The sequence below is a fragment of the Dipodomys spectabilis genome, unplaced genomic scaffold (genome assembly GCF_019054845.1).
Source record: "Dipodomys spectabilis isolate Male_0828 unplaced genomic scaffold, ASM1905484v1 ptg000001l, whole genome shotgun sequence".
NCBI classification, from domain to species: Eukaryota; Metazoa; Chordata; class Mammalia; order Rodentia; family Heteromyidae; genus Dipodomys; species Dipodomys spectabilis.
Window position 1 is genome coordinate 27176611 of NW_024870678.1, and position 16670 is coordinate 27193280.

General features: G+C 37.9%; 1 protein-coding gene across 1 annotated transcript in view; it reads right to left on the minus strand.

Moving 5' to 3' along the window:
• Positions 1-16670, minus strand: part of Hivep2 (HIVEP zinc finger 2) — a 179449-nt gene that overhangs the window by 76170 nt on the left and 86609 nt on the right. The window contains exon 3 of the mRNA XM_042679093.1: positions 4189-4294. The gene's annotated coding sequence lies outside the window, so the exon portion shown is untranslated. The remainder of the gene's footprint in view (positions 1-4188; positions 4295-16670) is intronic.

Consider the following 16670-nt stretch of genomic DNA (forward strand, 5'->3'; position numbering starts at 1 on the left):
AATCTATGAGGCATGATAGACTAAGGGAAGATGGAGGAAGTAAAGTCAGAAATAATTCCCTAAACTTAGGGTAAAACTATTCATTCAAGTGTTCTAGGTGGTTCCTTGATCTGTAATGAAAAGTGTAAGAGGAGGTGTAAAAGATGCAATCTGAGGTGATTGCTCTTGAGTGAATTCATGCAAGTGCACCCTCAATGGCTTCCGTGCCTGCAGTGACCAGAGCGCCCACTCACTCTACCTTTACCTCCACCTCTCACTCTCTAATACTACCTACCAGACTACCTACCAACACTTTTCCACAGTGCACCTCTGATGACATCATTCTTCTGCTCAAAAAGGATCCAGGACTTCCCACTCAGGCTACATGGAATGAATATTCCGTATGGTTTTGAACAAAGGCAGCTGGGCACCTCTCTTAGACTACATTTACACCTGCACTCCCAGCATCCTTCACCTTCACCGGCCACATTTTTATTACATCGCATATAATCCTTGCAGATAACTGTTATTTTGGTTGTCATGAGCAAGAAAAAGGAAAGAAAATATACATGAGAATGCAGGGGGGTTCTTCCTTTCTTCTGTTTAATTTGGTGAGCAAGGATAATGGAGCTATTCTTCCCCTATGAGTATTTTTTTTCTTTTTGCAGTAAATAAGGATCCCTAAAAATGTACAAATTTGTCTTATGACTCTGTTCTGGATATTTAGTATCAGATTTGCTGATTCATCCACTGATGCAATTAAATCTGTATCCAGATATCAATTTACAGGCTTCAAAATGAGTTTTAAAAGAAAAGTCACAATAAATATTTGTTGGATAGCTATTTTTTAATGCCATCTCTTTAGTCTGAAGAGACATTGACAAAATAAAGACTTCCTTTTGTCCTTAAGCAACTAAGATTGCAACATATGAGATAAAAATCCCACAAACTGCAAACCCAATAACACATACTGGAAGTGACATGAGAGAAGTATGAAAGTGCTAAGGGAATTCTTAGAGCACATGAAATAAAACAGGAAGATAAGTTACCCTAAAGTAACCAAAAAAAAATCAACCAGACTGTGTCATTAGTAAGTGCTTTAACTGATAGCGCAAATAATAGATGAGGCCGATAATGCAATTGAGAAAGTTAATTTGTCTTCTGGGAATTCATGGATAAAGAAGTCAATGTGTTATCAAGCTCAACATATAATAAAGATTTCTAAGAGGGAGGTTTTGCCTAATATGTAATTCAGGTATTTGTAGTTAAACATCTAGCTGCCATCGGAGCTTGAATTCAAGAGGGCTTTTTATAATCTCTAAGGAGGCTGCTTGGAGATAATGAGATTTGTGGATGAGTGAAAGATTGAGTAAACTCAACAGTATCTTCAGACGTCTGGAAAATTCACATTCTTTATGCCATAGTGTTAGGTACACTTCTTTGGACTGGCTCCAGATTCCCTAATATTGTCAGATCTGACTCTTCTTTAAAATTTCATATGGCTTGTATTTCCTTCTTGGAATCATACTAAACAGAATACGGTGACCACATCTACAAAGCTCCACTACTTGGATGTTGGCTATTCCAGCACACCAGGGATCTCAGAGTAACTATCGCATGCTATTTTGATGTTGGGAGAATCAGGGTTAAAATTCTGGCTCTATGATTCATTAGGGCAGTGACTTTGTAAATCACTCAACTGTAACACCCACTACCACCACCAGCCTCTATTTCCTCATACACATAATGAAGTATGAATGATATCTCTTAAGACACTCCTTATCTCAAGTAAGGTAATATACATAGATGGCATTTGAAAATTGTAACTCATTACCCACAGTTTACACACATTATCCTAGAAACAAGGTATATGATCATTCAATTCTACTGTGTAAGTTTTGTATGGTGAGTGAAAGAGGAGAGATTCACCCTCCTCTGCCATTCTACAGCACAAGCTGATGCAAGGAGACAGGGAAAAGGATAGATAAGAAGGAATATTATAAAATAAGAAAGCAACATTCCATAAGGGCTTTCAGATAGCTACAGAATGCTCATGGGACCAAATGTCCTTCCTTCATGCTACTGGTTTAATGAATGCTCACTAACTGACCCAGGGACAAACAAATGGATAATTTACTAAACCCATGAATGGATGAGAATGTAGCCAGTGTAAAGCTCAAGAAATGAAGTTGGCACAGTCAAGTCTAAAAACTATCTTTCATGTGACTGAAAAAATATAATTCGTATTATATTTAAACAGTGTTCAGAATTCAGTCATTCCTGCTACTAATTACTGGTAGTTTCTGAGTTCCTAATATTTGTTTTTAATTCTCACAAAACCTTGTGAATTAAGTAGTATCCTTATTTAACTCAAAACAACCATTATTTCAAAACACATTGACCCAGTGGGCTGACTGAGCCAGTAGCGAGCAGAGCTCAGTGTACTAAGCAAGAAGGCCACTTGCACTCCATGACCAGACTATGGCCATGAGTAGAAGGCATTTAGGAGACAGTCTCCCACAAGGTGGGAGATTAGGTACAATCAACTGAAATTTAGCTCTGTACCATATTTTTGGAATAACTGTAAAAGCCAGGCTTGACAGCAGACAGAAAACTATGTACTGAACAAAGACATTTCAATTGGTTATCATATGCTAGCCTAAATATACCTAATGAAGAAATTAAGGCTTTGCCTTTTAAATTTTTTAAACACCTCTATTCTGATGGGCTTTTCATCTAATTGCCTTATAACCCTTTAATTATACACACACACACACACACACACACACACACAATCAAAATGGCACTACAGAGGCATAACAACAAAACATTTCTGGTCACAAGTAAGGACTGAATCATGAATTTGACAGACTGGATGAAAAGACCCTCTGGAATTTTACACACCTGATTTCTACTTTCACTGGATACTTAAAAACTCGACAAACAAACCAAGTTCCAAGGTATTTCCCCACCTCAAGACAGATTATTTTAGACAAAGCTAAAGAGACTTGTTGGAATGGCATACATTACACATACATTGTCACCAAACAAACACCTTCTATGAACATTACACAGAATTGTCACTGAAAAACTATCTTCAATATTCATGTCTCAGGATGCTCACAGTTCTGCAGACACTATTGATTAGTGTAACTTCGAAGTTGATTATTTTACTCCCTTATTCATGACCACTTCCCAGGTTTTAAAATGGTTCCAGTGTATTTGGAAAGAAAGTAAAGTAACAAGCTGCACATTTTTAGAATCATGGAAAAAAAAAAAGAATCTGAGAAACTCAAATCTTGTGACTTAAATGAGAAAAACAAATTTTGTTCCAAATTTTCTGTTATTTGTAGAAAGGGTTAATTTAAGCATGAATCTGCCTGCATTAAAAAAAATTACCAAGTCCTAAAATCAGTATCATTTAAATTTTTGATGCCAAAAATCTGTTTGACAGAGCGGGCTTTACTATACTGACATTTTAACAGTAGCCAAAGTCCTGTTCCCACTAAATTCGGTCTTGGCAGTACCAATAATCTGCTAACAGCCTAAACTGGTTCTGTGTGCTTTACCTCCAAAGCTTCCACAGCAACCCAGGGAAATGTGGAAGTGGAATCAGGCAAGTTTTGGCCTTAAAGTTCAGTCCTTATTACAAAATCCAAAATTTCTGTAACACAAAAGATAAGATGCTAATTTACTTTTTTTAAAAAATCATGCTTTAGCTGTGATTCTGACAAGATGCAAGTATGCATAAAAAAAAACCAGGAAAAAATTTGATATTCTCATACAACCTCAAGATTATGAAAAACAAAAGTAAAGTAGTACTAAAAGGGGCTAGAGGTTTAGCTCCGAGGGAGAGCCTGTACAAGGGCCTGAATTAATCTCCAACATCAAAACTAAAATAATGTGAAATAGAACAAAACAAAATCCAATTGTAATAAAAGGATGAATTTCAAACCATAAGGTGACATTTTCCAATGTTCAGCTAAAACTGGGTATCTTCAAAAATACAACCAAAATAGAAACAATTGCATGTACAGACTTACAAATGCTTTCACTTGAGGTAACAATTCAGACATCAATCACAGACTCTGAGGAGCTTAAACCATTATCCTACAGATTATCACATAAAGCTTACTAAATATTGTGCTCAAGAAATCTTTCCTGTAACTATGAAATCAAGCCACATAGAAAGCATTTGGTTCAACTTACCTAATGGCCAAATGTTAAACAACTGAAAAAAGAATACTCCCAATGCTGTGAATTTTTCAAGTAGATCTGATTACCATCGTCTTTTAAAAAAAGTCAAAGACTCCACCTAAAAAGGAAAATACAAACAAAAATAGTATGTAAACCAGGGGTGCTTTATATAAGCTGTATGATAATAAAACAAAATTTAAATTGAATCAACTATTATATGTTTTCCTAGTTAGTGCAATACTCAAAACTATATAAAAACAAAATGATCAAAATGAGAGTATCTGAAAACGTGTAGAGTGCAGGTTCTGAAAAACTATTAAGCCCTAGCTACATACAGTCTCTATTAAGGAGAGAAATTGACCCTTACAGAGATCACTAAAACATAATAATGGTTACATAGTCTTGGATGGGCTTCCCTAGCATGACTTTCCAAATCATTACGCGAGTGATACCTTGTTTCTCAGAGTAAGTCTCTAGTAAAAGACCCATAAATAACTTAATTTTGGCTTATAAATACAAGTTTATTTTGTCTATTTTGCCAGGAGTTGATCCTTTCTAAGATCCATTTTAATCTCAGCTCTAACTGAAGGATCAAGAGAAAGCAAGAAATATTTCAATTGTGGTGAGCCTAAAATGAACCTTGATGTGGAGGGGGAGTTTATCAGAAATAGGAAAAAAAAATTACACAGCTTCCATCTAATCCCAAATCAGTCCTTCCTGAGGTGGATTTATTACATTAAAAAGACTAATATTTTCCAAGTCCCAAAATATCCAATACAACCATATACAAATAAAAGTTCAAAAATATAGGCCAAAGCTATATTAAGTTCATGGTTTGTACGATACAGTTTAGAAAGAGCCACACTTGCCATCCCCCGAATCTCACTGCACACACTAATGAAGTATGAAAAATAAAGGCTGAAGTAGATCTTTTATCCACTTCTGATTCCAGAAGGTACTCGCTAAACAACAACAAAAGTTGCTAATTATGGAAAGATTAAAAAAAAACAATAATCACAGTACTAAGTAGAACTCAGTAAAATGTTTTCATTTCCTAGAAAACCTACAACCAAATTCTAGTCTTACCGCTATTGAAGGAGCAGTAATCTAGGAAGCTCATTTGGGCATGGTCTCCAAAGACTCCTTCATTAGGAGAAGTAAACAGTTTTAACTACCATTCCAGACATCTTGCCATTTGTATGACAAGACAAAGGTCATTTGTTTTGGTTATTGTTTTACTTATTTTTTGCGTGTGGCACTGGAGATCAAACCAGGGTCTCTGCTACTAAGCCACACCCCTAGTCCATACCTTGGGTATTTTAACTTACACCGAATCAATAAATATGATTACTATTCAGCGAACTCTGACATGACACAAAATACACATATTTCACATTTGAATACCTCGGGCCGTGAAAAAATATTCACTTTTTTCCTTGGAATTTTATGGGGAAGTTTCGATGATTCTCTCAAATAATGCCAGTAACTACCTGCATAGTATTACTTCTGAATATCTGTCAGGATGTATTTGTACAGAAGCTAGTACACCAATTACCACCTTTTCTTCTTGCTAGCCATTTACCAAAAGTGACTAGGAAACATCAGAATGACCTTGAAGATTTATTTTTAAACTCCTCTTTTGTTCAGTTTTCAATGTACAATGTGAAAGTGACTACATCTCCCATTTCTTTCTCGGCTCTTATTCATTTCTTAAGTACAGTACTATTCTAATACTAAATAATTCTTGCCTCCTAGGAAGTTCCTAGTTTCTGAGTGTAGCCAGTTACCAGGCCAATATTATCAAAAGGCTTTTTACCTACAAATCAGCAAATGTGATCTAATTTCTACATAACTATGGTTGTCTAAGTGGTTGATGATTTCAAATGACTTAGGAATTTTTCAGTGCTTATACAGTACCTAAAAATAGTGGCACAACCACTTCATATCAAAGTTCAAAAGCACTAATAACTAGATACGTTAGTCACCCATACAGTTGACTCATTTAAATGGCTACCACTGATTAGCACAAAAGGTAGCAATACATTGCCTATATAGCAAGTAAGCTACAGGTACACACACTACGAGACAAAAATTCCTTTAGAAACATTCATTTCCTTGAAAGTGAGCAATGATTTCATACTTGAGATGTGGCTCAACTTAGAGAGTCAATCTTGATTAACAAAGCCAAGAGAGAGCAGAGAATGAGGCCCTGAGTTCAAGCCCAGTTACTAGCACATAAAACAAACTACAAAAATGAGCAATGACATCTCACATTTATGCTAGATTCCCATAGTATCTATCCTACACCATAGTATGATACATTAAAAAAAAACTTACAACGTGATAAAAGAGGCTGGGTCTAAACTACTTTACCTTTAACATTCATCCATTCATCCATTCATTCAGTCAGTCATGCTCTTGTGCATGCTAGACAAGCACCATATTACTAAGCTGCAGCCCCAGACCTTTAATGTGATTTTGTTGCTAGCCTTACCACACCAGTGTGGAGTAAGAGCCTGAATCAGTGGCATTTTTCACCTCATCAGAAGATCTAAGCACACCTAACTTCGAATTTCAATCAGTTATAGGATCTTAAACAATGGGGCAATCTATCATTAGCTAATATTTGATTATGCTGCTCTACTCTGATTGGTCTATTTAATCTATTCACACACAATAAATCAGATACAGCTCCAATGCTGAGAGCTTTCATGGCTTCCTCTAGCTGAATTTTTTTGCCCCTGGTTAGTACACAGGAACCACGCTCTCTAGATTCACAGGACACGCCCTGGGAGCAGTTTAGGTGACTGGTCCGTGGCTACACTGACCACAGGAAGTTCAGTTTAGGAGAACCCTTCTGAGAGACAAACAGCAGGCTTGTAGGTCATCATGTCTCTATAGACCTGTACTGATGTAGAGATCTTCAGTCTCATTTCCTTGATGATGAAAATTAAAGCAGTTTTTCACCCAGAGTGTATACCTAGAAGCAGGTTTCCTGACAATGTACTATTTCCCTCTTCAAATCCTACAGCCTCTTTGACACACAGGGTCAAAACTTCCAACAGTGGGCAGTAGTTTCATGGGCATCAACTCCAATGCAATTGCTTCTTAGTACAAGACAGGAAGGGAAGGGGAAGGGGATATTAGCATGCATATAATGCGAGAGAATAAACCCTGAATATCACAAGCTTCACACTACCTCATTGATCATGTTACCATCAACACACCTCTGTACCACCCTAGAAAAACTTCCCAAGGAGAATAATGAAATCAAGAATAATAGCGTTGCAACTTGAATAATGCAATATTCAATTTGAATAACCTTCTCTACTTAGTGATTTATATTTTTCCTTACAAACATGAAAGAGCATTAAAGATATTTTAATCCTATGACCCAAATATAATTATTTATATTAATCCTATGACCCAAATATAATTATTTATATTTTAATTTTAATCTAGCATTTGTTCCAAATGAACGCATATTTTCACATAGCTGTCTTTATTATATGCACATATAATTATGCATTGTGATATTTTCACTTAATATTTCATAATCACATTCCATTTTTTAAAGCAGACTGAATCTTGAACTCCAGGTCTTGTGCTTGCTTAGGCAGCAATCTACTGCTAAACAATGCCTTCAGTTCAGCTCTCTTTGAACTGGTTCCTTTTGAGATAAGGGTCTCACTTTTCAACTGGCATGCCTAGACTATGATCTGCCATTTCACACTTGTTGAATATGAAGTGGCAGGCTTATGCCATTATGTCCAGCTTCTTCCACTGAGATGGAATTTTATGGATTCTTCTGCCTAAATTGGCCTAGAAATGCAGTCTTCATAATCTCAGGCTCTAGCATTCACCACTGTGCCCAACTGTTGGTAGTGAAGGGATGTGTGCCCACGCAGGTCCATCCTTCTATTTCAGCCTCCCAAGAAGCTAAAATTACTGGCATATGCTACCAGTGTCTGGCTACCAGCAAACTAGTTTACATAGCATTCATTTTTATTAGCCACACAATATTCCACAGTTAACATGAAGTTACTATTCCCACTTACAGTAAATATTTCACATGTTTTTATTTGCAACAATAAAAATACATTTCCTTATATTTCACCATTAAGTATTCCAGGTATATACGTGGATAGATATTCAAATATTTTTGACAAATTTCAAGCCATCAACAACACTATTTACTAAGCCTACATATCTTTATGTAAGCTTGCTATATTATTTTGCATGTATATATTGTAATCTAATGGGGCCATTTCTAGGCATCTCATTTTCTTTCGGGCATTCACATATAAATGAGGCTTTAATTCAGATTAAGCAAATAAAATGTTACTCGCATTATTTTATGTGGTTTTTCACATGCATTAGCACATGAATTTGGTGTGCATATGTTAGGCACCTTTAATTAGTACTTTATATTTCATTCTGCTCTTTGTTCTCTCCTGTTTAAACACTCCTGGATATTTCCTTATGCTCATATGTAGACTTGCAAAATTCTCAGCCACTTTTCCAGAAGATAATTCTTTAATCAAGTGCATTATTTCCCCTCCATATTCAGCCATACTAAATTTTTTAAAATCCCATTTGAAGTCTGATAATTGCATTGAATCATGTATATGTGTGTATATGTGTGTGAGAGAAAGAGAAAGAGAGAGAAAAAGAGAGAGAGAAAGGGAAGAAAAGAGAAAGGGAGGAAAGGCGAAAGGGAGGGAGAGAGAGGGACAGAGAGTTTCAGTTTGGGTTTACTATGTTCAAAAAAACATATTGAGCTACAATACGTATCTGTTTATGAAACTTTACTCTTACATCTCAATGGTCAATATTCTTCTGGTCAGTCTCTTGGTGTTCTTTCTTTTCCCATTTCAATTTCACTTTGATGAAATACTTCAGGCATTATGTCAAGCAACTAATTGTGTTAATTTCTCAGGAGCCCTCAAATGAATCCTTTACACGAGGAAACAGTGATTAAATAGAAGACATCTTTAAAGTCCGATCTTAAATAAAACATCTGGATTTCCTTGACAGAAACAAAATTATTCTGTAAATAAATAGCAACCACTGCAAAATAATATTCCATGCAACCATTTTAGTTATAACCAAGACTGAGTTCACTTAAAATGTAGCTGAGGGGCTGGGAAGGTGGCTCAGTGGTAGAGCGCTTGCCTTGCAAGCCTGAGGCCCTGGGTTCGATTCCTCAGCACCACATAAGCAAAAAGAAAAAAGCCGGAAGTGACGCTGTGGCTCAAGTGGTAGAGCGCTAGCCTTGAGCTGAAGAGCTGAGGGGCAGTGCTCAGGCCCAGAGTTCAGGCCCCACGACCGGACCAAAAAAAAAAAAAATGTAGCTGAATGACTGACTCAGATGACCTAGTACCTAGTATCCTCCTCCCATCCCACCCCCCATAATATATGGGGTCATCAATGTCTCCTATTTCTGCTATCTGTAAACTAGGGATGGAGTCAAAGATGGGGGGGCAGGAATCATAGAGATGTAATTATATTACAGTGAAATATTTAAACTTAAATCTGACTAAAAAGAGCCTATATTTTGTTGTGTACATCAATCAAATCCATGTATCATCCTTGATTTAGGTACTTTCAAGGAATTTTTTTATGTTTGATAACCTATGTGGAACATGAAGAATTATGTACATTATGATAAAAAGGAAAAGAAAGACAAACATAAAGGATAAAAGGGAAAATAATACTAAATTTGAATGTCTGTGAAGGACCAGAACAATTTTAAAAGTCACACTACATGTCAAGCTGAGAGAAGAAACACAGAGAGAACATGACCAATATTTAATCTGAGCCTGTTTTCTTTAATACTGCAAAATACCCACGATTTTCTTTCCCAAGAGTTCAAAGTAGCAAGCAGAGTAGGTGGAAGCACTTCAAGAGCAAAAGAGGTTGGGAGATGTAGGTAACATAGGAAATGGAAATTATACTTTCTGCCACTTAAGTATGAATATCTGAGATGTTTCAGGGAGGCTATTTAAAGAGATACCTGTGATGTGGATCTAACATTTGTCCTGAGATGACTGTGGCCTTTCAGCCACATCTCAGTCTGATCTATGTAAAGACTAAATTGATACTATCATATGACAATAGCAGTGAGCAGTTCTTTACATAACCAAATACCTACCTACATCCCCAAACAATCCTTGTCCAAAGGGAAACCTAAATATTTCAGGGATCCCAACAGTATATTTTCAGAACTTTAACAGACACATGAATCACTGTGGAAGCTTGTTAAAATGCAGATTCTGATTCTGTAGGTCTGGGAGGAGCCTAAATTTCCCAGATGATGTAGATACCTTAGTGTGAGGGGTACACATTGGAAAACAAGACAATAATGGCAATCAGCCAATTAGAAGTGTTCGTTAAGTACTGAACACTGTGCTATTTGTTGTAGAAAATAATACAGCCCGTGACATAAGCCTGAACAAATACACACAAAAGAGTTTAAGAAAAAGTGCTACATGGTAAATGGTGTGGTACAAATTCTAAAAATAATAGCAGTGGAGAACAGAAAGAGTTGAATAGGGACTAGAGGAGTTGGATGTTTTGAGGAGAGCAAGCTGGAGATGAACAGGCCCCACGCTGGGAAGCAGAGCTGGGAGGGATGGAGAAAGAGCAGGGTTCCACCATAGGCAACCTACCGGGGAGCCTAGAGCTTCAGCAAGAGAAATCTAAGTGTACCTGCTTTGAGTTACTGACATCAACATAGGAAACTTTTAATCAGGGAAAGGGAAATTTTAGCTCTGCTTAAAATTTGTACATTTGGGAATTTATAAAACTACCCTCAAACAATAAAGAATGGGCAGTCTTGCCTTGATCTTATGCAAATTTTCTCTATTGGCAGCAGCAAAAGTGTTATAGATGTCATTTTAGGCTTAAGCCTTAGAGCAGAAACATATCATTTTTGTACATGTAAGCATGCCTTTGATTAAAGTTTTTCTTTAATGATCAACAATTTGAAGAGCATTAAAACCATAACTTTTCACTGCGATAGGATGAATAATCTACTGTCAGAGTGTTTGAACAGTACTTTTATTACAAAAATAAATACTCTTTCTCCTATAAAATACTTGTGGATGGCACATGCCCACACAGCACCCTCATCTCCAGCATTATTCTTCCCTCTCCTCCCACACTGGCTGACAAGAGGAAGAAAACAGACTCAGAAACAGAATGTAATCATTCATGAATTATACCTTAATTTTTAACCTCCTTTCAGAGTTCTTCCTGCCAGCCCACGATGTTGGATATATTGCACAATGAATTCAATACATTTTTCCATATACACATAAAAGTCCAATCTCTGAACTTTTTTTTTACTAAAAATTATAGAAGGCTAAGGTTACCTACAAACTTCAGGGGAGAGGGGAAACGTGTGCAAGAGAATCGGGCCATTTTAGCCTTCCTATATCAGGTCAACAATCTCATGGAGCCCCAATCTCATTATTTCATCTTGGAATTACCAACCCCATCATTCATTGAAGCATTGAGAAATGACATATGGAAGACCTGTAAACATAGCATTTCATATGAATACTAAATGCCATAATCATGGTTGGCTATGATTGCTGTTTCAGATATATTCCTATGCCACCAAACTCCCCAGTGCTTCATATCTCTCACTAGAGAAGTCAGAATTTAGGAGATATATTATGGTACAAACATCCACATTTGGACATTATGAGATATATGTATCATGACAACTCAGAATATATCTAATCCAATAGCCATACCCTAATCTAATACATACACATACATATGCGAACACCTACTATTGACCAAAAAAAAACAATATTTTCTTATGGATGTTAAAAGTTACCTGTGATAGGTTCAAAACATGAACAGGTCGAAAACAGGCATGTATTCTGTCTTCAGAACTCTGTCTTCACAAGTCTCTCCTTTCTATTCAGAACACTTTACAGTATCCACCCCTAACTCAGAGGATTAAATGGGTAATATGTGGCATCCCCGTACAAAACAAATTCTTATGTGTCTTCACATTATAGCGAGTTCTCATTATGAAAAGAATTCCATATCTCAGAAAATCTTGGGACATTATAAACTTAATACAAAGAAACAAATAATCAATGAAGAGACATATTATTGGGGGAGGGGTAGATATTTTACATATTAAGAACAAGAAACTGGGGCTGGGAAGGTAGCTAAGTGGTAGAGTGCTTGCCTGGCATGCATGAGGCCCTGGGTTCGATTCCTCAGCACCACATAAGTGGTAGAACGCTAGCCTTGAGCTGAAGAGCTGAGGGACAGCGCCCAGGCCCTGAGTTCAGGTCCCACAACAGACCAAAAAAAAAAAAAAAAAAAGAACAAGAAACTCCATTCTTAATCTTATTACAAAGTATTATGTCCTATAAAAAAGGACTAGGCAATCTGCTTTCAGTCACTAAGGCTGTTTGTATTGGAATTTAATTGGCCCTCCTGACAGATTAACAGTAAATTCTTGCTTCTTTCTCCTCTCAATCTCCCTCAACCTCCCTCTCTCTATCTGTCTCTCTCTCTTACTCTCTCTCTCTCTCTCACACACACACACAAACCACAGGTATGTGTGTACACGCACGTGCAGGTACATCATTTGTCTAGTTATAGGACAGAGTGCCATTTTCTCCTCCCCAGTATCCATCTGCTTTTAGAATTACACAAGGGAAATCGCCAGAAGATATATTTGTCACCGCAGATTCTAACTACAAGGGCGAAACCACGATAGAAACAAGTTTCACTTAAGAAAGATTTCCCAGCCAGAACTCATGTCCTCAAGAACCAGGCTGCCAGGCTTAGATCAAATGAAGGTCAATGCAGTGTCCCCAGGGGAAGCTGTTCAACTTGCTGGGTTGGTTCCCCCAGAGCCTAGCCAAGGAGGCCCTTCAGACTGACAGCTGTCCTGGCAGAGCTGGTTTCTTCCTCCAGGCAGAAGCACCCTCCCCCAGGCGACAGGCAGGGTGCAAACACTGCTTCCTTAGACACCAAAAGGAAGCACAGCTCAGCAGAGCAGCTGGGGTCAGCCACTTGTGGCTGACACAAAGGCAGGCTCCCTCTGCCACAGGACTGGGGCTGTCGAAATGTATACTGCAGACAGGACATCCCTCCTGGCACCCAGAGCGAGTGAAGCCCAGGCCACAGCAACAACAGCCTGGCCTGAGGACAGCCTGCACCACACATCAAAGCCAGAGGCCCTGAGAGGCTGGCGGGCAGCCAACAACGCCCAGAGCTGCAGGGGAGAGTGTTGCCTTAGGACAATAGCAAATTGGATGTGGTGGAGTCTATAAATTCCAAGCACTGGGGAGGTCTTCTCAGAGATTTTACCCTCTCCTGTCAGGGCTGTGATTTTATTCCCTTTGAAGACAAAAAAAAAAAAAAGGAACAAGAACAAGAACAGAAAAGAATATACATTCTACAACTTTCAGTCTAAAAAGGCAGACACCATAATGCAAGCCTAACACATTCTGGTCCTTCCTTGCCTGTGGCCAAATGTCCAGAACAATACAACTAAGTGAGTTGTGGCATCTCTTTTTTCAACCTGAGAGGGCTTTAAGTCTACAGAGTTAATTAAGATCATTTAAATGCTAACATCATAGTTCCACTGCTACTATCCTCCCAGATATTCCCCCATCAATTCTGTTTAATTAGAGTCACATCAAACGTTAATTATCACCTCACAGCATTATTGATGTGGCAGAGCGCAGCAAATAGTCCTGTTTTAGGGAACAAGAACTTACACACTAGTTTCAAGCTCTCAGATAGAAACATGACTCAGCTCTAAGACCGAGAAGGTTCTACCAAAAGACCTTAGCCACTTGTTCAACAGAGAGAGGCAGGGCTAGCACAGAAATCATACTCTCATTTTTATCTTACAGCTTTTTGGATGAAAAGAAGAGGAGGAGGAAGAGAAGGAAGAGGAGCAGCAACAGTAGCAGCAGCAGCAGCAGCAGCAACCTGTATGTAGAGGACAAATGAAAAATCAATCTCTCTCCCTTCCACGGACTTGAGCAGTGATCGAAGTATTGTGAGGTCAGTTCAAGCCAATCAAGTTTCAGACAGCAACATGGTAGACACACCTAGGTCTCTGAGAAGCCATGCTGCACAAATGCTCGTGAGAACAGAGTGGGGCTTGTTAGTCTTCCTTTCAGAGTAAGTGAATATGAGTTGAGGTCACTCAACTCTAATCCACCCTGTACATCAGGTTAGACTTCCTGAAGTACATGCTCCATTAAGCTAGCAGTTTGTCTTAGCCCAGCATGTCATCCGTAATGGCATGCTGGGGGTGGAATAACTTCCAACTCCTTGCTAATCCGGTGTGGGGAATGCCAAGGTACAGAGTTTTACTTGACTGCATAAAATGTAGAGCTATTTTCAGCTTCTGAATCACTATTCGGGCTCCTTCACTGATTCTAAAGCCATATTACAACCCTTGAAAAATATCTTCCCCATTCAATTTTCACTGATTTTGACAGAAGCAAACACTTAAAGTAATCCCAGTAAGTCTCCAAAAGATAAAATATATAAAAAAGATAAAATATGAAATATAAAAGGAACAACTTTCAAAAAAGTAAAGAGTTTACAAATATTTGCCATTTAAAATGATCACAGCTGCATTGGGTAATGAGTCTTGAGTTATATTCAAGCTCTTAAAATAAATAAACAAACAAACAAACAAACCTCGAGGCAATTAGCACTCAGCAAGGCTTCAGGGCCTGAGGATACTGATCGATTTCATTTCGATCACACTTCTGAAAATGACTTTGAAGAGAAATATTAAAATAATGAAAATTTAAAAACTGACTTAGGGAAGGACCTAGCTATTTCTGTACAAGCTCCACTGGGATTTGTGTTGAATATTATGAAAACAGGATGTATTGTTTGTTGTTTCTCATAAAAGACTACCAAACCAGTATCAAACACCAAAACACACTGACACTGCAAATCTATGTGAAATCTCTGCAATATTAAAAAAGACAAATGGAATTTTTATTCATGCATTTAAAACTTTTTGCTCCATGGGAGATGACCTCAGAAGGCATGTTTCTTATTTTTATGAATGCCAAAAGGGAAACACAGTTACATAACTCAATCCTGCTATGGTTCAGCATCACAAGGCAGAGGACTTGATTCTAAACACCCAGCTGTCACAGCTGAGTCTTCACTGCTAAGGGTTCTGATTTTTTTTAATTAATATGGATTAAATTCATGGATACCTGTTCAAGGTAGTGAGATGCTAACGATTCCAATAATGAACTTACCCTGTTACTTCAGTTCACTGTGAGTAAGCTACAAAAGAAACACTGAATAACAGGGGATTTAGAGGTTCCCTCTTTTAATTATATTTTTATTATCTTTAAGTAGTTGTAAAAAAAGGTTATCATTTCAATAAGTCAGTTTATAAGTACAATGCATCTTGATCAGTATTACCCCTTTCTTCATTCTTGCCCATCCCTTCCAACCCCACCCATCCCCTCAATTTTCCTAGTTTCATAGAATACGCATTATTCAAGTGGGTGTACCCAGCACACATCTGTTGGGTGAGGTGGTAACACTTCTATAAATAAAATTGCAATTTCTTTTTACTACTTTCTGCCTCCACAAATGGAAGCACACCTATTCTCCCCTTATCCTGACCCACAAAGCCCACTAGCAGAATTTAGAATAAAATGACCAGGAAGTGCATAGTAGGAACAACTGTACCTAGATATTCCTCCAAGAAGATAGCTGGACACTGTTTTCTCCATTCAACTGATTTTAGAAATAACTGGAAAGGTCTGTCAAACAAGTACGTGCACTGCTGCAGTTCCACAACTGGGTCTCCATGCAAACCAAATGAATTCAAGCACCAATTCAGCCCCAGTCTGTGAAAGCAACTAGAGGATTTGCTTCCTTTCTAAAATCCTGGAGGCTACATCCAATCAACAAGGCTTGGTGGTTTTATTATTTATAAAACTGTAAAAGGTACCTTTTTTATTCTAACCACTGAAAGTTTTTCTATTTGGTGAACGTTTTGTTTGCTATTTTAATCTCTTTAATTGGCTATTTCCATCATGTGAGCTATTTAAACATTCAGCAGGCACCACTCACACACCACTGCTGCTGCTTCCTGCCATATTTAAACATATGCAAATGTATTTTCTTGTTGCTCTTTGTTTTTGGGGGACAGAATCTTGCTCTGTAGCCCAGGATAGCCTCAAATTCTCAATCCTCCTGCGTTGGCCAGTTAAGAGTGCTGAGATTTTTGCCCTCAAAGAGTATCTGGTTGGTGGAAATATGAAAAATGCTGTAGATCAAATTACTAGAGGAACGCCATGAAGAGATGGGGAGAACATTGCACAAGGAAGGTCTGAGAGTTGGCATCCACACATTTGTCATGTAGACCAGGTCAATGACAGTTTGGGGGACAAGCTATGATTGGAGGACAAACAGGGAGAAATGTCCCAGTGAGAAGTAGCACACAAAGGTATGGA